The 25,000-nt window shown below is 44.0% G+C and overlaps 1 protein-coding gene and 1 non-coding gene across 3 annotated transcripts in view; one reads left to right on the top strand and one right to left on the bottom strand.

Moving 5' to 3' along the window:
- LOC143292047 (membrane metallo-endopeptidase-like 1) overlaps nt 1–25,000 on the top strand; it is a 274,001-nt gene that overhangs the window by 27,501 nt on the left and 221,500 nt on the right. The window lies entirely within an intron of this gene.
- LOC143293192 (5S ribosomal RNA) lies at nt 13,393–13,511 on the bottom strand. Its single transcript, XR_013056745.1, has one exon. It is a non-coding gene; the product is annotated as a 5S ribosomal RNA (ribosomal RNA).

The following is a 25,000-nucleotide window of genomic DNA, read 5'->3' as shown; positions in this document are numbered from 1 at the left end:
GAGCGCGCTGGTTCGAATCACAGCTCAGCCACCGATATTTTCTCCCCCTCCACTAGGCCTTGAGTGGTGGTCTGGACGCTAGTCATTCGGATGAGACGATAAACCGAGATCCCGTGTGTAGCATGCATTTAGCGCAAGTAAAAGAACCCACGGCAACAAAAGGGTTGTTCCTGGCAAAATTCTGTAGGAAAATCCACCTCGATAGGAAAAAACAAATAAAACTGCACGCAGGAAAAAAAAAAGAAGAAAAAAAAAAGGTGGCGCTGTAATGTAGCGACGCGCTCTGCCTGGGGAGAGCAGCTCAAATTTCACACAGAGAAATCTGTTGTGATAAAAAAAATACAAATACAAACACTGTTTATCCCCACAAACCAGCCCAAGGATCTGGGAAAGGGAGGGGAAACAAGAGGTGGGATCCAGTAGCTGGCTTGAAATTACACTAGACTGATGGTAACAGTGCATGCATCTGGACTCGGCTGCAAGTCATAACGATTTAAAGTGGACTTTTTATTTTTTTTATTTTTTTTATTTTTTAGGTACTATATATATTGATGGAAAACTCTTCACAGACACTGAAAATAATTCATACACAATCGGTGATTTTTTTTTTTTTTTTTTTTTTTTTCCGTTGATTTGATAATGACGTTTTAAAGAATAGTTGTCAGGAGGAGGAGGAATTTTTGTTTAATGTCCCGTCACACATATCGGTGGTTGAAGACATTTTGTTAAAGTATTTATGAATACATCTGAATATTATCGGTTAGAAGGGGTGGGAGATGTGGATGAATGGAGGGTTGGGGGAAACTGGGCAAATGAGGGTAAAAGTGTGGGTGAAATTTGCAAGAAAAAAACCCCTCTCTAAATACAGTTACAGGAAATTACTTAAAGGACTTCGTAAAAAAGAAGTCGTTAAACTGACAAGCGAAATAACTGATAATGAATGCGAAAAGTCAAAAACATCAACGTTCTCAGTCACTTGTGAAGACACACTTTCGTGTACAAAAGGCTTCATCAAGCTACAGTGAAAAATTATATGCTCAATTGTCAGGTTACTAAAGCATATGCACTTGACATTAGAACAATACTTGGTCCGTAATGAATTTGATAATAGTCTGAGAGCTAAACTCAGAATTGGTCACTGGCTTGTTCGAAAGGCAGGATATTTCTGTAGTCTTCTCTTCAGCGGAGCAATAATTTCAGTCACTAAACAGCAGGGATGTACTCTTGAGATTATCGACATATTTATTTTGGTTGACCATCTTTAGGTCAAGTTCTTTAGGTCTTGGTTTGTAGAGAGTCGTGTTGTACAGGGTGGGTAGGGGGTGAATCGTGGATGTCATGTGCAGGTGGAAGGTCTGTCGTGGTGTTATAAGAGGAAATCGTGGCCATTTACCTCTGGTGAATGTCTAGATATTCATAGCATCGGCCTGTGGTTAGTCTGTTCTTGGAGTGCGACAGAAAAAAATGTTGGGAGTGGCGTTGCGTTGTGACTCAGGACGTAAAGACTTCCGTGCGGGGGTGGGGGGATGGGGTGGGGTGGGGTGGGGGTATATACTACGACTGGATTAGAAAGGAAAATTAGGAGCGTGAAAATAGAATAACCCGTTCAGAACGGTCGATACTTGGTCATCCAAACACGGGCCAGGACTGATTGTTTTTCTGAGGTTGATGCACCAGGGGAAGTTGATCGTCTGCTGCTCCCCAGCAGCATTCTTGTTTGTCCACGCGTAAGTGTGTGTGTGTGTGTGTGTGTGTGTGTGTGTGTGTGTGTGTGTGTGTGTGTGTGTGTGCGTCCACGCGCACAGGCATATTTTGTGTATAGGCATGTGTCTGTGTCAGCATCTCTTTGGAAACTGTCCAGGGAAGTGTAAGGGATCGCAGACATGTAGCAAAACAAACCAATGTTCCCAATGGCATTAGTATGTCTACATTCCATGATATTAATGTCTGAAAGAATTACTCTTGTAACTCTCGCCTCCCGTCCTCCCATTCTGTCTTCCTTGTTTGGAACATAACAACTATCATCCAGTGGAATACTATTCCTCCAGGACACCTACTTTATCCCTTATCCGTTTCGGAAACCAAACTTCGTCAAGTTAATCCAGCAATTCCTCCTGCACAAAAACTCCTACAAGCACTTATGAGAACAGGGATCAGAAGATGCGTGTACAGACCCCATCTGTCTCAGTCTCATGTCTCGCACTCTACGAAACTTACCAACGCAAACCACGCATCATCTGAGTGAGCTGTCTGTGCCGTAGATGTGTTGAGGTTGAGGATTATCTGTAAGCCGGGGATGTCTCTGGAGTTTATGTTTCTTCCCAACATTTGCCTTGTCAGCTTTACTGCATTCTTTGTGTCTGCCGTGGAGAAGAGATTAGCTCGTGTGCATTTTTTTATATGTAGTGCTGGGGGCCTGTGTGCATTCATTTGTGCTATCATATCTGTGAGACGGCATATTTGTTTCATATCTCTTGTGCACGTGTGTGTGTGTGTGTGTGTGTGTGTGTGTGTGTGTGTGTGTGTGTGCGTGCGTGCGTGTGTGTGCGTGTCCTTTTTTTTCTTCATTTCATTTCATTTCTTAATTTATTGGATATGTTTTTTGTTTTATTTTATTTCTGTATTCATTCATTAATTTGATGACTTATCCATTCAGTTGTTCATGTATCCTTTTTTTCTCCCCTCAAAGCCTGACTAAGTGCTTTGGGTTTTGCTCCTGGTCAGACAGATATCTGCTTAGAAGATGTGTGTGATAGCCAACATGGATTTGTCCGAATTCTTTGACGCCTCCTTGAAAACTGACCTGAACAGATATGAGGCGGGATGGACTTGGTGGTGGAGGTGAGCGAGGGAGACTCAGGAGTTGAATACAGCATGTGTGGAGCAGTATATTGGGTGTCCCCCAAAAAAAGATTATGTCAAGGGAGGAGATATCAGTGGAAGAAATACATAAAAGCATTTCTGCTTGGAAGAAACTGCTTCGTTTTGTCTTGAACGAAGATGGAGGCCACATTGAGCATAAACTGAAATAAGTGAGTTTTCCTCTGATTTTGAATTTTTTGACATGCTGTTTTGAATTTGACAATACTCCCATAATTTGCGTTCGAACTTTTAGATATTTTACAGACCTGTTGATGATACCCTCAGGTTACTGTGTGAACATTTTCAATGAATTTGGTTTCTCTATCACTGACAAAATATTTGTCAAAAAGCGGTTCACTTTTTGGGGGGACAGGGGACACCCGATATATGTTTGTTTATTTCGGTTTCCTTTTTAACATAGCTATCGCTGAAAGTATAAACATATAATACCTGCATACATATTCCACATATGGAGTCACTGTAATGCGAACATCTGCATATGCCTACCTACCCATCTACCTACCTACCCACCTACCTACCTTCCTACCCACCTACGTACCTACCCATCTACCTACCTGCCTATCTACCTACCTCCCACCTACCTACCGACCCACCTACCTACCTACCCATCTACCTACCTACCCACCTACCTACCTTCCTACTCACATACATACATACATACATACATACATACATACATGCCAATCAAAGATAGCAGGATAGCCGAATCTTTCATCTAAATCAGCGCTGAGAAGAAGAATAGCGACGTCGATAGCATTTCTTGGCGATTTTAGTTGGGAGTTGAGAGACTGAAAACGGAAATAATAGAATTAGCCTTCGTAGATGATGCAAAGGGAGAGGTGCATGTATTGATGAGGGTAGAGAGAAACAGAGAGAGAGAGACTTTGGTGGCACAAGGGGGTTCTTGCAGTGTAGCCAGTGCATTTTGCATTGGGTAGTGTCCTGTACTTATGGTTGGTGGGTTCAGCCAAGCAGATCTGGGGATGGTGCACAGGAGGGTACTGTTGTTGTTGATGATGCTTCTGTACAGTCTGCGATGTGCAGGCGTTGGCATCAACAGATAGTTGCGAAGGTTTCAGTTATATAGCATGTGTGTGTGTGTGTGTGTGTGTGTGTGTGTGTGTGTGTGTGTGTGTGTCTGTGTGTCTGTGTGTGTGATCGTGTGCGTGTGTGCGTGCGTGTGAGCGTGCAGGTGAGACCCTGTACGTGATGTGCGCTTTTGCACCTGGAGGTTAACAAGTGATTACAAAAAAAACTTGTATGAGTGTACTCATTCTCAATGCAAGTAGAATTAGATCCACTATGCCATACCTCCCCCCCCCCCCAACCCCCCCACCCAAAAGAAAAAAGAAAACAAACAAAACAACAACAACAAAAAACACACACAAAAACACAAACACACAAAAAACAGTCAAGCTTCCTGTCCTATTGTTTCACCCAGTTTTGCTTGAAAGTTTACGTCATACTCATCTCGCCACAAATAATCGAAGCTTGTACCACCATCAGTGATCTTCCTCTTGAAAACCAGACATCACAGGTAAAGCGAAAATTCCCCCGTGAATAAAGGTGCACGTGAAAAAAAAAAGAAAAAAAAAAGGGTAGACTGAAATGAAAAACTCCACACGTGGGACCCTGAGACTCGTTCTATTAATTAAAAACTAACGAACACCAGCCAAGCGTTTGAATTTGAGGGCTGGGGCCAGGCCTTGAAGTTTCAGTATTGATGCGCAGGTGGTCATGGAGTCGCGCTGTAAAACAGTGGTGTCTTGGGATTTTATCAGCCAACTGTAAGGGAGTTTGGTAAGGAAGAAGGAGGGGAGACAGATGCGAGGTGGTGGTGGGGTGCGGGGTTGGGGGGGGGGGGGGGGGGGGGGGGACTCTCTGGCATTTGGAAAAGTGATTGATGATAGTCGCAAGGTGCAGCTAGCTGCACATGTATCACAGCTGTGTTTGTACATCATGACATCATCGCTATATCGCTATGCTTGAACGCCCGGCTAAAGGAAAGAGTGGAGGTAGTTACGGGGTGCAGAATACTGAGAACACAGGCATTTTGGTTGGCTTTTAATAATTATCTTCCTTTACGATCTAGTGGACAAGATCTAACTGTGAATCGTTGAAGCGAATGAACATCGTTAGTCATCAGTGTGTCAAATTTAAAGTTAATTAATTAGAAGGTAAAGAAGTTTGGGCGTGGATAATGTTAATGTGGAAAAAAGAGATTGTGTGTGTGTGTTGGTGTGGGGTGGGGGTGGGGGAATGGAAGAAGTTCACACAAGTAACACAAGGTTTATTACAGTGCAGTCGGTTCTTCGTGCATTTGGTTGACTCCTGCACATAATAACATGGTGGTTTCAAGCAAGCGGGTCTGAGGGGAGAAATGGGACACTGACTGTGCTCGGATCGTCTGTGAGGTGTTGGTGTTAGCGACAACAGAAGGTTATGGAAGTTCCGACAAAAGTAAGAGAGAGAGAGAGAGAGTGTGTGTGTGTGTGTGTGTGTGTGTGTGTGTGTGTGTGTGCGTGTGTGTGTGTGCGTGCGCAAACGCCATTTTACATGCAGGTTTACAACTGATTAAAGAGCTTGTGCATTCGCTTCTAAAATCTCGCAGAGTTAATTTACCCCCCTTTTAATCCCCACCCCGGGGAGAATGATGCTTATCACAATATCTTAGTCCCTTTTATGCGTGAATCTTCTCGTCATATGCTTCTCACTTGCAATACTGGAACCTTGTCTACAGTTCACTTGGAAACCAGACTTCAGCGGTTATGATACGAAATTCGGTGTGCACAAGAACATGTTCTTGCAGGGCTGGAATTGAAACAGCCACACAAGACCCCGAGGTTCATTAGACCCACCTCTTTAAAGCTAACGAACGCCCGCCACGCCTCTGAAGTAGTGGGGATCCAGCTGAAGGCATGGCGTAGATGCGCAGGTGGGGTCGCAAGGAAACGGAGGCGGCTTGAGATTTTTTTCTCTTTTTTTTCTATAGGTGGATAGCTAAATATCTCTTGTCAGCAAGCTTTCAGGAAGGTGTGTGTGTGTGTGTGTGTGTGTGTGTATGTGTGTGGGGGTGTGGGGGTGGGGGCGGTAAGATAGAAGTGGGACAGTTTGGGATTGGAGGAGTGTCAGCGATACTGATAGTGCGGGATGCAGCTTTCTTTACCCATTTGCTTCAGTTCACAATCGCGTCATCAATGAAAAACAGCACGTGCACGCACATTCACAAGCACGTACACAAAGCATTTAACTCCTTTTCTAGCTTTTGTCTCTTAGTGGAGTGATGGCCTCGAGGTAACGCGTCCGCCTTGGAAGCGAGAGAATCTGAGTGCGCTGGTTCGAATCACGGTTCAGCCGCCGATATTTTCTCCCCTTCCACTAGACCTTGAGTGGTGGTCTGGACGCTAGTCATTCGGATGAGACGATAAACCGAGGTCCCGTGTGCAGCATGCATTTAGCGCACGTAAAAGAACCCACGGCAACAAAAAGGTTGTTCCTGGCAAAATTCTGTAGAAAAATCCACTTCGATAGGAAAAACAAAAAAAACCCTACACGCGGGAAAAAAATACAAAAAAAATGGGTGGCGCTGTACTGTAGCGACGCGCTCTCCCTGGGGAGAGCAGCCCGAATTTCACACAGAGAAATCTGATGTGATAAAAAGAAATACAAATACAAATAGTCACTTCTTGTTAGGTCTGCCCTCACTTTTTTGCTATTTTGACTTCAGATACTAGTAAAATATTTTAAAACACTCGTACCGGCAGCTTAGCTATTAGTAATCACAGACTGACGACTTGAAGTCTCTGGAGATCTCATCAGTGGTAAAAAAAAAACAAACTCGTAGAATTTGTTCCGATACCAACGTTCTGGGAATGTACACAGAAGGTGAGATTTTATTTCAGCGAGGAGCTGGTTTCCACGCTGTAAAGCATCATAAGTTCCGCAAAAAAGCATCTGATATTATTCTTGCACCTACCCCCGAAAGCGAAGTATGGCTGCCTACATGGCAGGGTAAAAACGGTCATACACGTAAAAGCCCCACTCGTGTACATACGAGTGAACGTGGGAGTTGCAGCCCACGAACACAGAAGAAGAAGAAGAATTCTTGCCCCTTCCATAAGCATAAAAAAGCCGACGTCAAAAAGAAAGGTATCTAAAAATCACCTATTCAAAAACAAACAAGTATAACTCTTGATATAATTTGTGTATAACTCAATCAAAATCGACATACAACAGGAAAGACATAGCACTGAGACTGCAATAAACAAGGCTCAGGAACTCATTTCCCACCCAAGACGCGACGACGACAAGAGCCCACCACCAAGTAAAGTCGGTTCCCCAAGTAAAATCGTTCCTGAAACAGAAGGGTCGGATTCACAGACAGAGAGGAAACACAAGCACGGATTCAAAGACAGAGGGAATTACAGATTCACAGACAGAGGGGAACACAAGCACGGATTCACAGACAGAGGGGAACACAGATTTACAGACAGAGGGGAAATACAAGCACAGAATCACAGAGGGGAAACACAAGCACATATTCACAGAGGGGAACACAAGCAGGGATTCACAGAGTCCAGGGAATACAAACAGGGATTCACAGACAGAGGGGAAACACAAGCAGGGATTCACAGACAGAGAACACAAGCAGGGATTCACAGACAGAGGGGAAACACAAGCAGGGATTCACAGACAGAGGGGAACACAGATTCACAGACAGAGGGGAACGCAGATTCACAGATGGGAACACAAGCACGGATTCACAGACTGCCAGCAGCTCGGGCGGAAAGTTTATGACAAGTCTGCCTCACAAAGTTTCCTCGCCTCACGCGCGTTCTCAGAATAATGTTCATTCTTGACGACGGCGCGAACAGGAGCATCTCTGCTCAAGTGAACCAGTCTTTTGATTTCTCTCTCTCTCTCTCTCTCTCTCTCTCACACACACACACACACACACACACACTTTCTTTTTCAGAAGGCAAAATAAAGAAACCGACAGCCACATTTCTGCACGATTTGAAACAACGATGACGTGCGCAATAGCCGAGTGGTTACAGCGTTGGACTTTCAATCTGAGGGTCTCGGATTCGAATCTCGGCAACGGCGCCTGGTGGGTAAAGGGTGGAGACTTTTTCCAATCTCCCAGGTCAACATAATTATGTGCAGTCCTGCTTGTGCCTGAACCCCTTTCGTGTGTATATGCACGCAGATCCTTAAAGACCCTGTAATCCATGTCAGTGTTCGGTGGGTTATGGAAACAAGAAAATGCCCAGCATGCACATCCCCGAAAATGGGAGTATGGCTGTCTACATGGCGGGGTAAAAACGGTCATACACTTAAAACTCCTCGTGTACATAGGAAGAAGAAGAAACAACGACGGCTGGATGAAGAGAGGTGTTGCTGGACTTCTTGGTTTGCAGCTTATATAAGGGTTGCTTCACACGCGGAGCCGGGTTCTGCTTGCGGACTTTGCTGGGCAAGACGCGGGGCTGATTTTCAGAAAGGAAAAGGAAAAAAAAATGATAGTTTTTTTTTTTCCCAACGATAAAGTAACAGCAGATCCGAACGTCAAAATGGTGATAGACTTATGCGATAGTATATGATTTTTTTTTTTTAATTAGACATGAATCCATTAACCGATGTCAAGGAATCCAGAGAGACAGACAGACAGACAGGCTGCAAACAAACTAGCTTTTTTTCAATGATATTCCTGACACATTTCAACAGTATATCGGAAAGATACGTGAGCAAGATTTTTGTGTTTAATGGTAATACCTGTCACATCTCATGACAAATCAGTTATGCGTGCTTAACCCCCTCCTTGTTCACCCACCCCATCTAGCAAGAGAGCAGTGTGGGTTGTGCTGACTGCACGTAATTTTCGAGTCTCAGTCTCAGTTCAGGCTGTCACTGAACTGAGATCAGCCTCTTCTTTGCTGGGCAGTGACAGGAATCGGGGCTTTTCGCCCGCGACTGTCACAAGGGGCAGTCGTGCCAGTCTTTGGTGTGCTTCAGGGTTGTTTGCCCGTCTTGACCTCGTCAGTGGGGTGGGGATCAGTTTTCCACCGAGTGGCTTCTAACGTTCGGTGTTCTGTGCTCTGTGTACTGTGTTCTTCCAGCCTTGCGGTAATAGTGCCTCTTCTGGAAGGTAAGAGGAGACTGTAGAGACAGTGCTAACCGTGTGTTTTGTCTGTTCGTCTTGTGTTCATGTCTGTGAATGAGAGAGAGAGAGAAGAGGGGGTGGGGGGGTATTTAAGTAATTACAATATTTTGCTGTTTTATGTGCATTTGTAGGATGTGTACGCATTTTAGACATAACTTTTATGAGGATGTGATGACATCATTATTTACGTGTATTGTAAAGGTTCAACTGTAAAAACTTAGATGTATTAAGTTATCCTTGTGAATCCCCTCAGTTGTTCATCAGTTTTATATACGTGTGTGTGTGTGTGTGTGTGTGTGTGTGTGTGTGTGTGTGTGTGTGTGTGTAGTCATTATTATATATGATACATAAGCTAAGGTATCCAAACTACCTCCCTTTATCCTTTTCCGTCATGTATCTTTGCTTCCTGGGTGTGGCTTCGTAGCCAGCCTTTGAAACCGTATTAACTGAGCGTAAGACTTTTATATGTCAGTTCTTTCTGGAATCCCTTGACATGTTTCAGAAGTACATTGCGATAAATACCAAAACGATTGATAATGATTGAGATATGATATTTCACAGTTGAAGAAAAATATTGTACCATCCTTCCCCTTCTTCTGCCCTATTATTGTCGTTACCATTATCATAATCATGCCCATGTTGTCATAATTAACAGCAGCAGCAGTAGTAGCAATAGTAGTAGTAGTAGTAATTGTTATTGTTGTTGTTGTTGTTGTTATTGTTAACCAATATTTTGGATTTGAATTTTTATTGTCATGAAGCTCTTTAAAGCTTCAAGTGAAAACCGTCGTCCTGACGTCCTGTGTGTGAGAGGCATAAGGTTGCTAGCAAGGTGGGGTTTTTTGTGAAGGGAGCGGGGTATGTGCATGGGTGTGCGTACATGCGTGGGGAGGCGGTGGGGAGAGGGGGAGGGGGCATATATGCATGTAATTATGGATGAGAACCAATCATAATTGTCAGTGAAACTTCAATATGGTTTATACGAAGCAAGTAGAGAACAAGACATGTGCATGTGAGCGTGACAAGAGAGAGCGGGGTGGGGTGGGTGGGTGGGTGGGCATGAAGGGGGGAAGGGGGGAGTTAAAGAATTTGGTTGCCTGAAGATGATTGGAAGAGAGAGAGAGCAGCAGTCTTTTTTTAGGATGTTGGCATGTGTTGATTATGTCATTTAAATATCAGTCCCATCACGCACTTTTCAGTCTGGTTCATTGGCTTTCTATTAGGAAAAAGGACAGGCGAAAGTCACGTTGACGGGGGTGGGGGGCGAGAGAGGGGGACACACACACACACACACACACACACACACACACACACGACACACACACACACACACACACACCACACACACACACACACACACACACACACCACACACACACACACACACACACACACACACACACACACACACACACACACACAGAGAGAGAGGGGGGGAGAGAGAGAGAGAGATTCGAGGGCTACTGAAGAACTGAAGACTGATGTTCTGGAGAGAGCAAGGACAAGATTATTCCGAACTGCAGCCTACTTTCCCTTAACTTCTTTCCGTCTCCCTCCTTCTGTCTTCCTCTGTCTGTCTGTCTCTCTATCTCAATTAACGAAGAAGTGTTTTAAACACCTTATTTGTCAACTTTCTCTACATTGTGATTTGACACCATTGTGTATGTTAGAGATAGAAAGAATGAGGGTGTGGGACGGAAGGTGCAGGATGAGCAACTCATTTTCAGCAGACAATGTTAAGTATTTATTTGTATCTGTATTTATTTTTATCACATCAGTTTTCTCTGTGTGAAATTCGGGCTGCTCTCCCCAGGGAGAGCGCGTCGCTACACTACAGCGCCACCCATTTTTTTTGTTTTTTTTGTATTTTTTCTTGCGTGTAGTTTTATTTGTTTTTCCTATCGAAGTGGATTTTTCTACAGAATTTTGCCAGGAACAACTCTTTTGTTGCCGTGGGTTCTTTTACGTGCGCTAAATGCATGCTGCACACGGGACCTCGGTTTATCGTCTCATCCGAATGACTAGCGTCCAGACCACCACTCAAGGTCTAGTGGAGGGGGGAGAAAATATCGGCGGCTGAACCGTGATTCGAACCAGCGCACTCAGATTCTCTCGCTTCAAAGGCGGACGCGTTACCTCTAGGCCATCGCCAAACATATTCAATTCTTGTAGATTAACTGTTGTCAAAAAGGGGGCTGCACTTTCTCGCTCACCACCACCACCATTGTCCTCCATCCCCTTGGGGGCTTGAGAAGACCGCGCTTGTGTCGTGTTTGTCTCTCCAGAAAACGAGGCAATGCAAGATGTGTCTGTGTTTGTCTCTCCAGAAAACGAGGCAATGCAAGATGTGTCTGTGTTTGTCTCTCCAGAAAACGAGGCAATGCAAGATGTGTCTGTGTTTGTCTCTCCAGAAAACGAGGCAATGCAAGATGTGTCTGTTTGTCTCTCCAGAAAACGAGGCAATGCAAGATGTGTCTGTGTTTGTGTCTCCAGAAAACGAGGCAATGCAAGATGTGTCTGTGTTTGTCTCTCCAGAAAACGAGGCAGTGCAAGATATGTCTGTGTTTCCAGAAATCGAGGCAATGCAAGATGTGTCTGTTTGTCTCTCCAGAAAACGAGGCAGTGCAAGATATGTCTGTGTTTGTTTCCAGAAATCGAGGCAATGCAAGATGTGTCTGTGTTTGTCTCTCCAGAAAACGAGGCAATGCAAGATGTGTCTGTGTTTGTCTCTCCAGAAAACGAGGCAATGCAAGATGTATTTCATTTCATTTCATCTCATGTACCATGTGGGAGAATCTTGTGAACTGCTGTGTGGAAAGCGTTCAGATTAAATCCAATCATGGTGCTTAGAGCCTCGCCGACCGCTAAGGCCATCTCAAGGCTATCGCCACGTTAGTACCTACCTCAAGTCAAGGGTAAAAAAAAAAAAGTACAATAAAGACCAGTCACCGCTTTAAGCTTTCCAGTCCAAGTTTAAAAACCTTCCATAGTTTAAAACCTTCGAATCTGATTGAAAATGTTCACTTCTTTCAAGAAGTCTATCAACGTCCACAGAGGGACATCACGAAACAAAGTCTTCAGAGAATCCGCCGTGTAATGTCTGCGTCTAATGCAGGTCCCAATAGTCAAGGGGCACGTGTTTCACAGTGAGAGGCTCATCACAAAGAATACATCGACGGGCCTCCTCCCCCTTCAACAAGTAAGAATGAGTAAAAAAAAAAATAATAATAATAAAATAAAAAAGTGTGTCCCGCGCGCAGTTTGCACAGCACAGACTCCTCCTTTCTATTCTTCATCACAGATGGGAGGGTCTTTTTTTTCTTTTCTTTTTTTTAGGTCTGAACGGGTTTAGAACAGCTTGTTGTCCGTCTGGGTGTTCCACTCGTCTTGCCAAAGGGTTGCTTGTTAGGGGAATCGGGAGATTGGGTGAGTGAGTGAGTGGGTGTCGTATGCTTTGGAAGACGTGATCTTGTGTTGATTTGACATGATTCTCACCTGTTATCTTCGAAACTTGCTGTTTGATTTATTTATCTCATAAGATATGAAAAAAGAAGGAAGCAGGGTATTTGTTCCCTTCTGGTCATGCCAGTTTACAATATTTTTTCTTCTTTTTTATGTTAAACTTTTGTTGGATTTTATGAAAAGAAAACCGCGTTAATTTGATTTTTTTTTTAAAGTTTGAGCTGTCGCGGAGTCACCGCTTGTGGCTTTGCATCTGCTGTTGCTTTTCTTTTAATTTTATTGTGACGATGTGACATAATCATATCCGTGATACCACTTAAACACCGAAAGGAGTTTACTCTCTTAGCCTCATTGTTTTTCAATCTTCTTTTACTCCCTTGGCCACTTTTACTCCCTTAGCCCCTTTACTCCATTAGCCTCATTGTTCTTTAACCTCAAACTCCTGAAGATTTATACGCACAGTCAGTCAGTAAGAGTGGGTCGCTATTAACTGGTCCGTCTCGTCAATGTAATTATCTCCCACTGACTGCGATCTGCTCCAACACATCTGAACCGACATTGCTCCAGTTTGGCACGCTGACATTTTAAATGGATCCGGTTTGGAATTTCGAAGTGACACGGCTGTCGATTGCTCTGTTGAGAACGTGTCCTATAGCTTCTGGGAATGAGTTCGTGCATTGGAAACTCTTTGTGTGGGTTGTAGGCTGAACAGCGGATGTGCGGAAACTGACTTAGAAAAGTTTTCTTTAATTTGGGGTTAATTTCAGGAAAGTTTCAGTAGCTCAAGGAGGCGTCACTACGTTCGGACAAATCCATATACGCCAAGCAGATGCCTGACCAGCAGCGTAACCCAACGCGCTTAGTCAGGCCTTGAGAAAAAGGAATGCCAACAGCACCCGGTGTTCCCAGGCGGTCACCCATCCAAGTACTAACCGGGCCCGTCGTTGCTTGACTTCGGTGATCGGACGAGAACCGGTGTTTTCAACGTGGTATGGCCGTTGGCAGGAAAACATAGCATGAAAGCATGGGGATGCTTTGCATAATATTTTTGAAATGATTAATTATTCAGTCCCTTCTCCAAAAGCACTGGTCATGCCGCTATTTTGCTCTGGGATCTATAAATGATCGTTGGGCACCTAACATGAAGCTGCAAGTTCGTGCGTGAGTGATTTGTTGATTTAAGGAACCCACGTAATCCAACATTGTAGGCGGTGCGGCCGTCGATTGGTTTGATGAATTCTTCGTTTGGGTTTTCAGCATGTTTTGGTGCTGCTTTATGTATGTAGGCTCGTGGATATGCCACCATCAAGCCATCCGACCCGTGAAAAAAAACGGAAACATCTGCATTAATTTTCAGGCGGGCACAGAGCTGAACCTTGGCATCCGTCCACATCAGAATGATCAGTTTCCTGCTTCCCACGTCAGAAGCAGCACTGATTTCAGTTGCTTGTTTCATTGCTGCTGTCAACGATTACCTTCATTTTTGTATTGTACAATTACCGCAAGGATTTCAACATCGCGATGGGTACTGCATAAATTGCGTCACAACGTCCAAGAAGCGAACAAGACTGCCCAGAAGACGGGGCGATGACTGCACAGGATAAAACAACACTTACGAAATAAAGGGCACCGTGTGCGTGTGGGATGACGCTCACGGACACAGATTAAGAAGGGAAAAAAACACGTCTTGCAACATCAACCAGTTTGATGTAATAACTTTACTCTTCCAGACATTTTTTTTTTTTTTATTATTATCGAAGGAAAGGTCGATTTCACCACCGAGAAGACATACGCAGACCTATATTATTATATTTTTTCTAAGAAGAAAAAAAAGATAAGAAATTCGGGTCAGCTCCACAAAAAAAGGGTATAGGTATATCATGACATCAAAGAAAATGGCGCGGTGGGGATGACAATGAATGCTTATGTTTGGGTCATCTCCACAAAAAAGGATATAGGTATATCATGGCGTCAAAGAAAATGGCGCGGTGGAGATGACAGTGAATTTTTGTGTTAGGGTCAACTCCACACACACACACAAAAAAAGAGGTATATAGTTAAATGGCGTTGAAAGAGAATGACGCGGAAAGGGGATAATGACAAGAAGATGACTTTCTTTGTTCGATTCTGTCATAAAGTGGATCGCAGGCCTGCTATAATTTGCTCGTCAGTTGACTTGAGAGGGGCTTTTGATGTAGTAGGGGGTGTGGAGGCTGAAGGGAGGGGGACCTGCTGCGTTGTGTTGAGACTGACGGGAAGGGACGCCTCTTTGACCGCCTGCAGTGTTGAGAGAGCGGCGGGCTGGGGGGGGTTAATCAGCGCTGATTTAGCGCCCCCTACTAAAAACTATAACTGGAGAGTTGTTTGCTTTTTTTTTTTTTTTTTTGTGAACGTTATGTGTTCGTTCGTTCGTTCTTTAGTTTAACGTCTTTTCACTGAAAGTGATATTAGACCAGGCGGTGTGTGTGTGTGTGTGTGTGTGTGTGTGTGTGTGTGTGTGTGTGTGTGTGTGTGTGTGTGTGTGTGCGTGCGTGCGTGCGTGCGTGCGCGCGCGCGCTCGTATGACTTTGTTAAGAAAGGGTTTCCATTCGTTCCTATCGACTGGTGACGTGTGTGTGTGTGTGTGTGTGTGTGTGTGTGTGTGTGTGTGTGAGCAGGAAGATTTGTCTTTCGTTAGCAATAGTACTGCTGTTGTTACTACTACTACTACTACTACTACTAGTGCTCATACACACACACTACTACTACTACTACTACTACTACCATCACCACCACTACTGCTACAGCTGCTACTACGAACATACTATACTACTCCACTACTCCTGCTACTGCTATTACCATCACGTGTACCGCCACAGTTGGTGATGCTTATTATGATTCTGTTAATTCTGATTCTACCATTTCCACACACATTTATTTTCCCTTGTTTGAACACTTAAGTGTTTTTCATGCCTCGTGGAAACAGCGAACCTCTTCTGAAACAGTCGTCTTCATCTCCTTCCATCCAATTGCCCTCCGGCTCCCCACCCCCACCCCCACCCCCACGCCTCCATCACCCCATTTTTTTCACCTCTTCTATTTCTGGCCGATACTTCCCTGTTATTGTTGGCATTCTTTTACAGTTCTTGCGCAAGTGTGATCCAGATTTTTTTTTTTTTTTTTTTTTTTAACGGCCACTGTAAAATGTCTACGTCCAGTTGTGTAATGAAAGGCAGCCGCACATTATCTTCGCAAAGAAAACGCCATTAACAGTTCAGATGACGTAAAGTGCAGAGAAAAAAAAAAAAGAAGCAAAGAAATAAAGGGAAGGTATCGAAAAGCATTTACTTTCCTTGTTAGATATTTTGTATATTTTCGTGAGAAATGGTCTGGGTCATTGACGAATCGTTTTAGTTTTATGTTTTGTTTCATTTCTTTTCTTTTACTGATTTATTTATTTATTTTATTATTTTTGGTGTTTTTTTAATTTTTGGGGGGGTTGCTTCTGGGGTATTGTTAGCAGATAGGGTATGTCTCAGTAGAACAGGGAACTTTTTTTGTATGGTTGGGATACGTTCTGTGATGCCATTAAAACAGTTTGGGTCCGACCGACAATGATGTTCCTTAGGTCAGACAGTCGATCATTTCAGCAACTTTAATGACTCTCATCATTGCACCCAAAGACTGGAAAATGAGTTCATCTATTCTCGCAAAGCTCTGGCAAATGTCAGTCTTGTGTGTGTGTGTGTGTGTGTGTGTGTGTGTGTGTGTGTGTGTGTGTGTGTGTGTGAGAGAGAGAGAGAGAGAGAGAGAGAGAGAGAGAGAGAGGGGGGGAGGGCGTGGACAGTAGGGAGGAAAAAGGCTGACACTTTTTTTCTCTTTTCTAGTCGAGTCTCTGTTTTTCCTTGTGACCGATTCGTATCTTCGTTATAGATAGTTAGGTGAGTTAGTCATTTTATCCAGATAATGCTTCTGGAGTTTAATATTCATGTGAGCAGGGTCGTGAAATGAGTGATTTGAATTTAAATAACCAGCTGTTGAACATAAACTTCATCAGTGGACTGTTGTTCTTCGCTCTAGGCTAATTGCTGTCTCACTATGTGTTGTTGTTGTTGCTTATATTGATGACTTTTTTTTTTCGCATTGTTTGTTTTCAGGGTTACGTGTGGTATATCCATTGCACATTAATAGTCTAACTGCTGTGGAGTGTCGACCTAGAGGTAACGCGTCCGCCTAGAAAGCGAGAGAATCTGAGCGCGCTGGTTCGAATCACGGCTCAGCCGCCGATATTTTCTCCCCCTCCACTAGACCTTGACTGGTGGTCTGGACGCTAGTCATTCGGATGAGACGATAAACCGAGGTCCGGTGTGCAGCATGCGCTCAGCGCACGTAAAAGAACCCACGGCAACAAAAGGGTTGTTCCTGGCAAAATTCTTTAAAAAAAAAAAATCCCCTGCGATAAGAAAAACAAATAAAACTGCACGCAGAAAAAAATACAAAAAAAGGGGTGGCGCTGTAGTATAGCGACGCGCTCTCCCTGGGGAGAGCAGCCCGAATTTCACACAGAAAAATCTGTTGTGATAAAAAGAAATACAAGTACAAATACAAAACGCTGTGACGCATGACAAAAACAAGAAGAGAGAACGTAGCTACTAATCGTCAACGATACACCATTCTAAACCGATTTAAACAATCCCCACGAAACTGGTTGAGAGATGGGTTGAGTAACGCCTTTTTAGTTTCTGCATCAGCAAGCAAGTAACTTTGAACATGTATAACCACTTTATTGTTTTTCTCTTTGTCTTTTTTTTTTCTCTTTGTCTTTTTTTTCTTGTGTGTGTGTGTGTGTGTGTGTGTGTGTGTGTGTGTTTTATATTCTTTTACCACGACTCGGATTATACGATCGGTGGGAACAATGGAGAGATGAGGAGAGACGATTCCTTTTTAGTTTGAGCTCATCTATACTGTAATGATAGACGAAAACGGCCAGAATGCAGCTGTGCTTTCTTTCCCGTTTTTTTTTTTTTTTTTTTTTTTTTTTTACAAATTGTTGTTTGCTTTTTTATGTCATGTTTTGTTTTCTTCCTTTTTTTTTTTTTTTGCAAGGGAATGCGAAGAGATCTTGATGTGTTTCTGCGATCGCCATTGCTTACAATGGCAATCCCAACTGATCGGTTTACAGATTGGAAGAAAACAAACAAACAAACAAACAAACAAAAAACCAACAAATAAACAAGCAAACAGACAACAACAACAACAACAAAAAATGCATTAGCAGCATACAAAGGATTGAGTACTGTTCACTAAGTAAGTACCAGAAGCAAGTATGCCTGAATATACCAAACAAAATGAATTCACAAGATATTGTAAACAAGTAGACTGAGAGAGAGAGAGAGAGAGAGAGAGAGAGAGAGAGAGAGAGAGGAAGCAATGACTGTTTGATGTTGGAGAGAGGTGTGTCTAGTATATTAAAGACACATCATGCATGGGGATTGGGGGAACGGGATAATAGCAGGGGGAAGGGCGGGTGGAGGGGGGGCGGGAAGGGAGGGCAGAGGGTGTGACGTGGTACGGTGACAACGCCCTACGCCCCCCGCGCCCCCGGCCCCCTCCTCCCCCCTCCCCCTTTCCCCTCCCCCACTGATGAGGTGGTGCCGATCACCCCCTACCGCTAAGGGAGGCGGGGGGGAGGGGTTCTGGGGGGTTGGGGTTTGGTGGCACAGTCAAGGGAGTTCAAAGGCTCTCAGACGTGATTAAGAATTAGTTGTGTATCCTTTTTTTTCCTTCCTCTCTCTCTCTCTCTCTCTGGTGATTAGTTGTGACTGGGAGGTCGCACAGCTCGGCTAGGAGGAGGAGGGTAAGGAAGGGGGAGGACGGGGAGGAGGATGTGGGGTGGTGGGTTGGCGTCATGGAAGAGGAGGAGGAGGAAGGAGGAGGAGGAGGAAGGAAGGTAGTGGGTTGGCGTCATGGAAGAGGAGGAGGAAGGAGGAGGAAGGAGGAGGAGGAGGGGGAGGAAGAGAAGGTAGTGGGTTGGCGTCATGGAAGAGGAGGAGGAGGAAGGAGGAGGAGGAGGAAGAGAAGGTGGTCGGTTGGCGTCATGGAAGAGGAGAAGGAGGAAGGAGGAGGAGGAGGAGGAGGAAGAGAAGGTAGTGGCTTGGCATCATGGAAGAGAAGGAGGAGGAAGGAGGAGGAGGAGGAGGAAGAGAAGGTGGTGGGTTGGCGTCATGGAAGAGGAGGAGGAGGAAGGAGGAGGAGGAGGAGGAAGAGGTGGTGGTGGGTTGGCGTCATGGAAGAGGAGGAGGAGGAAGGAGGAGGAAGGAGGAGGAGGAGGAGGAGGAGGTGGTGGGTTGGCGTCATGGAAGAGGAGGAGGAGGAAGGAGGAGGAGGAGGAAGAGGTGGTGGTGGGTTGGCGTCATGGAAGAGGAGGAGGAGGAAGGAGGAGGAAGGAGGAGGAGGAGGAAGAGAAGGTGGTGGGTTGGCGTCATGGAAGAGGAGAAGGAGGAAGGAGGAGGAGGAGGAAGAGAAGGTGGTGGGTTGGCGTCATGGAAGAGGAGAAGGAGGAAGGAGGAGGAGGAGGAAGAGAAGGTGGTGGGTTGGCGTCATGGAAGAGGAGGAGGAGGAAGGAGGAGGAAGAGAAGGTGGTGGGTTGGCGTCATGGAAGAGGAGGAGGAGGAAGGAGGAGGAGGAGGAAGAGAAGGTGGTGGGTTGGCATCATGGAAGAGGAGGAGGAGGAAGGAGGAGGAGGAAGAGAAGGTGGTGAGTTGGCGTCATGGAAGAGGAGGAGGGGAAGAGGAGGAGGAGGAAGGAGGAGGAGGAAGAGGAGGAGGATAGGACCAGAGAAGAAAAAAGTTTGAGAGAGAGAGACAGACAGACAGAGGGAGAGAGGGAGGGAGAGAGAGTGGCTGGGGGTCATGGAAGAGAAGAAGGGAAGAAGGACCAGAGAAGAAAAATAACAAAAGCTTGCTAGAGAGAGAGAGAGAGAGAGAGAGAGAGAGAGAGAGAGGAGGGAGAGAGAGAGAAGAGATACGGATACGGATAGTTTATTCAATAAAGGCCATGGCCCCTCATGAAGGGGGTACAGTGAATCAACATTCAAAATCAAAACCTCACAAATTACAAAAAGTAAATGGTAAGCTGCAAATAACCCACAAACTGGAGAATGCACAACTAATAATAATTAACTACATAATACACTGCGAAACTTAAAAGCCTTATATAAGTAAATAGCAAACTGTTTTATAATAGTTTCGTTAGTTGATGACATAAGCATGGCAAGTCGAAATAAAGTAGGGTGTCTGTAATATTTTTTTTTTTGAATCCACTCATGTCTAAGGTCATTCAAAGCAGGGCAACACAACACAGTGAAATTCGGTTTCTTCAGCACGTCTGCATAAAGGACAACTAAGATCATAGACACTGGACATTCGATAACGATAATGATAAAGAAATATGTCAGAAATTCCAAATCGGAACAAGAGAGAGAGAGAGAGAGAAGAGAGAGTTCACAAATAGACGAGATGGGTCGTAGGATGAATGGATTCACGAAGTTCTGATCATAATCCAACGCACAAGCTGTTGAAGTACCTATAGTTTGTTTGTTTGGGCTTTTTTTTTTTTAAAGCGAAGTTACCATAGAGAACAGCAGAAAGCATAAGCACAAACGTACAAAGATGAATTTGTAATATTGTAATACCATACTTAGATAGAGACAGACAGAAACAGAGAAAGAACAGAGAGAGAAATAATCCACTTGCTTCCGTATACTGTTTGACATCTCAAGAACATTTGACAACTAAGAACGATTTAAAAAAAAAATCATTATGTCCTTAAAATATGATGCAAAGTTGAATGCATCAGATGGTTTATTATCGTTCTTGGCTGAACTAAAAGCAGCACATTGTTCAGGAGAAATTAGATGATCATATTAACAGTAATGACGATTATGGAAGGGAATCTGAAATAAAGAAAATACACTTCCTTGGATGGTCGTTTAATGTTTCGACAGAAAATAAAATCTTAAATCCATGTGTGTGTTTTTTTGTGTGTTTTTTTATGACAGCCAGTGAACCGACATTTCTCGATTTAGCAATAGAAGTAACAGTTGCAATTTTGAGACATATAAGCACGCACGTGTAATATAGAGGCAAGCCAGCAAACAATCACGGAAAAGATACTACATTTTCATAGGCTTACGTAAAATCGATCATCAAATTCAGATATATTCAGCTGGAGACAGTCATGGCAGTGTATGTTGCCAGATATGGCTATGCTGTAGGTCTATCTGTGCCTGTGTGTATGATCATTAAGGGTGATGAGCTGCTGTGTGTGTGTGTGTGTTGTGTCTGTGTGTGTGTGTGTCTGTGTCTGTGTGTCTGTGTGTGTGAGTGTTTGGTATCTAAAAGTGAAAAAAAAAGCAAACGTTTGAATCGACGAAAGGTGATTATGTTTCATAAGGGAAGGTGTGTGAAATACCCCCACCCCCACCCCACCCCACCCCTCTCATCTTAATCCCTACTAATCCCCCTTTTCCACTCTCCTTCCAACCCCCCCCCCCCCCCCCCCCCCCCCCCCACACACACAGTGAGTTGCAATAAACCGCCGATAAGCAGCAACAGTTCCGGCTGCAACAACGATTGGCTGATTATTGAGACACGTGACGGAGAAAGTGAAGTGCCCGGATGAGAAGGAAAAAGGAATCACCGCCACCGCTGCCATCTTACTCCGTGATTTCGGTGATGTCAGAGAGGATGTGTGAATGTTGTGGGTGGGTGGCTTCTGGTGATACATGTCGCTGTTGAGTGGATGCTTTTTTTTTTTTGCTTTTTTTTTTTTTTTTTTTTTTTTTGCGGGGGGTGGGGTGGATGGGTGCGCTATTTGGAGTGGGTGGGGAAGGCGTGCGTTCTGTAACAGTGATCGATGGTCTGCTTTTCAGGAATGTGTCAAGGACTCCTGTCCTTGCCCTCTGTCTCTGTCTCTGTATTTGTCTGTCTGTCTGACCCCCTCACCCCCCCCCCCCTCTCTCTCTCTGTCTCTCTCTCTTTCATTGCTATTCATTCTCATCTATCTCTGTGTCTCTTTGTGGATCTCGGTACCTGTTTTGCATCGGTGTTCGGCAGACTGTATCTGTTTCTATTTCTGTTTCTGTCTCTTTCTCCCTCTTTCTTTCTGTCTGTCTGTCTCTCGTTTTTTTCTCAGTCATCTCTCTATCTCAATACTCGCATCTCTCTCTCTTCTCTCTCTCTCTCTCTCTCTCTCTCTCTCTCTCTCTCTCTCTCTCTCTCTGCCACTCTCTCTATATCATTCACCTCTTTCTCACACACACACACACACACACACACACACACACACACACACACACACACACACTGCATGATATCCTGTCTGCCTGTGTCTCCCCCCTCCTTCTTCTTCCATCTCCATCCCCTTGTCACCCTACCCCTTCATAGCCGAATGGTTAAAGCGTTGGACTTTCCATCTGAGGGTCGTGGGTTCGAATCTCGGTGGCGCCTGGTGGGTAAGGGGTGAAGATGTTTCCCGATCTCCCAGGTCAGCGTATGTGCAGATCTGCCAGTGCCTGAACCCCCTTCGTTTGTATACGCAAGCAGAAGATAAAACCAAAAAAAAGTGACGTCAAAAACAACCAACCAACGTTGGAACATGTAAAGTTCCGTAGTCCTTGACTATTTCCCCCCATCAATAGACAACGTTCTGTCGAAACGAAATACGTAAAGAAGAGAAAAAGGATTTCAATATTAACAGTACTCTCTTTTTCTTTTTTTCTTTTTTTTTTCCAGAAAAGAATAAGTGGAATTTTATGGAGTTTGGGCGAGGTCTACAGCATGTAGACAAACATTTGTGTCTGATGGTTTCAAGAAAGGGGCACAGACACAATGAAATTCATCAGCAACGTCGTTTGTGGAACGTTTTTCACAGATTTTTTCATCTCTGGGTAATTGTCAAAACGCTGTTATATTAACAGGCAGTGCATTATTGGTTGTTCTAAACTTCACTAATTCCGACACACAATTATTGGGTAACACTGTAAAATAAGCATCTTGACCAAAACTGGGTTTACACATCCTGTAATTAGTACTCGTAGTATTATCTACATGTCTATCTCTCTCCATACGAACGGCGAAAGAGACGACGTTAACAGCGTTTCACCCCAATTACCATCATCAAAATATTGCAAGCGGAACGCTCTTATACTGAAGAGGTGAATGTTGACAAAGAATACCACATTTCTGACGACGGAAGCTAAAGGTTGGGTCATTCAGACACCCACTGGACATCCGAGGGGTCTGTGTAGAGGAGAAGAGAGGACTGGCCGTACTGAGTGAGCTATACCAATATTGCAAAAACCTGATCTTGTAAATGACGCTTAAACTTTCTCTTCAAACCACGTGGGATGTCCATCAAAAACGTCATTGGTTCAAACAGAAACAACTCAAACCAGTTTTGTTCGGGAGGGGTTTGATACATTGATTTTCAGGTATTGATTCTGATGTATATTGGCGGTGTATAAAATAGACAAGGCATTTGTAAACAGTTGAAGATATCTTTGAAGTACCTTGGTTAATAATAAGCTTGAACGCGAGCATTCTTTTTTTGATTTTGGTGGGTTTTTTGTTTTTGTTTTTGTTTTGTTTTTTTGCTTTTTTTGTTTGTTTGTTTTGTTGTTGTTGTTGCTGGTTTTTTTGTTTTTTTTGTTTTGTTTTGTTTTGTTTTTCGTTTGTTTGTTGTTGTTTTTTTTGGGGGGGGGTGCGGGGGGATTTTTTTAAATTTATTTTTTTTATTTTTTTTTAGAGAGACAGGAAACTTACCAGTTTCACCAAATGCCATAAAAAATGGTGGGTAGTAGACAGTCTTAAGTTTAAGAACTAGTTTGTAAAAGTACTAGTTGCAAATACATCCGGCTGCTCGGATGGTTGTGAAACGTGTGGCACTGGCTGCACTGATCCGTTCCTGACATCTGCCTTCCTAAGTTGGTGGGGAAAGTCGCACTGTCACGGATGCCACCGCTAATGTCTAAGCCCACGCCACGCCACAGCCACCGCTCTCACTGCTGCTGTTAACTGCTGCAGAGAGTCCGATAGACTCGCGTGATCTGTTGACTCGTATGGCCCGAGTGACTCGCTTGATCTCTTACTGTTCAGTATCCTGATAGGCAAAGCTTCGCGATCCCTTCTTTTATCGTGACTACTGTGGGGCGAAAAGGACCGACCGCGGCTGACTTGTTGCCTGATAGTGCCCTCTGGCAAACAGATCACAGCGTTTCAAGTGAGGCTTTCTAGAAAACGAGTACACTCCGCCATCCTCCATCCAAAGTACGACTACTACTACTACTACTACTATCATTACCGCTGCCACTATTACTACTACTGCTACTACTTCTGCTGCTGCTGTTGCTGCTGCTGCTGCTACTTCTACTAATCATAATCATAACACTAATACAAATGATTAAGGAAAAATCTATTAAAAAAAAAATCATCCCCGAAGTTATACTGTGAAAATGTACACCAATCACAATTAATTGATAATCGATTATGTAAAGATTAGCACTCTGTTTCAAACGCTCTTTTCGCCAATCATTTAACTTGTTAGGTGACTGACAGACACATACATCGATTTATTTGCATGTTGTTGTTTTTTTTGTTTTTTTTTGTTTTTGTTTTTTTTATTACGCAGCCAGGCAAGGAACCGACCACCCCTCCCCCCAAAAAAAAAACAACAAAAAACAAAAACAAAACCTGTTGTATTTCTCCAATTCTGAGTTTAGCTCTCAGACTATTATCAAACGCATTACGGACCAAGTGTTGTTCTAATGTCAAATGCATATGCTTAAGTAACCTGACAATTAAGCATATAATTTTTTACTGTAGCTTGATGAAGCCTTATGTACACGAAAGTGTGTCTTCACAAGTGACTGAGAACGTTGATGTTTTTGACTTTTTGCATTCATTAACAGTTGTTTCGCTTGTCAGTTTAACGACTTCTCTTTTACGAAGTCCTTTAAGTAATTTCCTGTAATTGTATATATAATTTGTTTTCAGATTTCACCCTCATTTCACCCTCATTTGCCCAGTTTCCCCCCCAACCCTCCATTCATTCACATCTCCCACCCCTTCTAACCGATAATACTCAAATGTATTCATAAATACTTTAACAGAAAGTCTTCAGTCACCGATCTGTGTGACGGGACATTAAACAAAATTCCTCCTCCCCCTCCTCCTCCAAATCTGCGAATTCTGCAGTCATCATGAGGACCTTGCTTCATTCTGTGTTGAAGAGGTGATTGATTGATTGATGTGGATACTTATATAGCGCCTATCCTCGGTCAGAGAGCAAGCTCTAAGGGCTTTACATACACGGGGACATTTGCACCACAGGCTGCCTACCTGGGTAGAGCCGACTGACGGCTGCCACTGGGCGCTCATCATTCGTTTCCATAGAGGTGGACGCATGAATGGATAGATTTTGCGCGCTCCCCCTTAGTCGAGAGCGATCGCGCAG

The sequence above is a fragment of the Babylonia areolata genome, chromosome 18, assembly GCF_041734735.1.
Source record: "Babylonia areolata isolate BAREFJ2019XMU chromosome 18, ASM4173473v1, whole genome shotgun sequence".
Lineage (NCBI taxonomy): Eukaryota > Metazoa > Mollusca > Gastropoda > Neogastropoda > Buccinidae > Babylonia > Babylonia areolata.
This window is presented reverse-complemented; position numbering and strand designations above follow the sequence as displayed.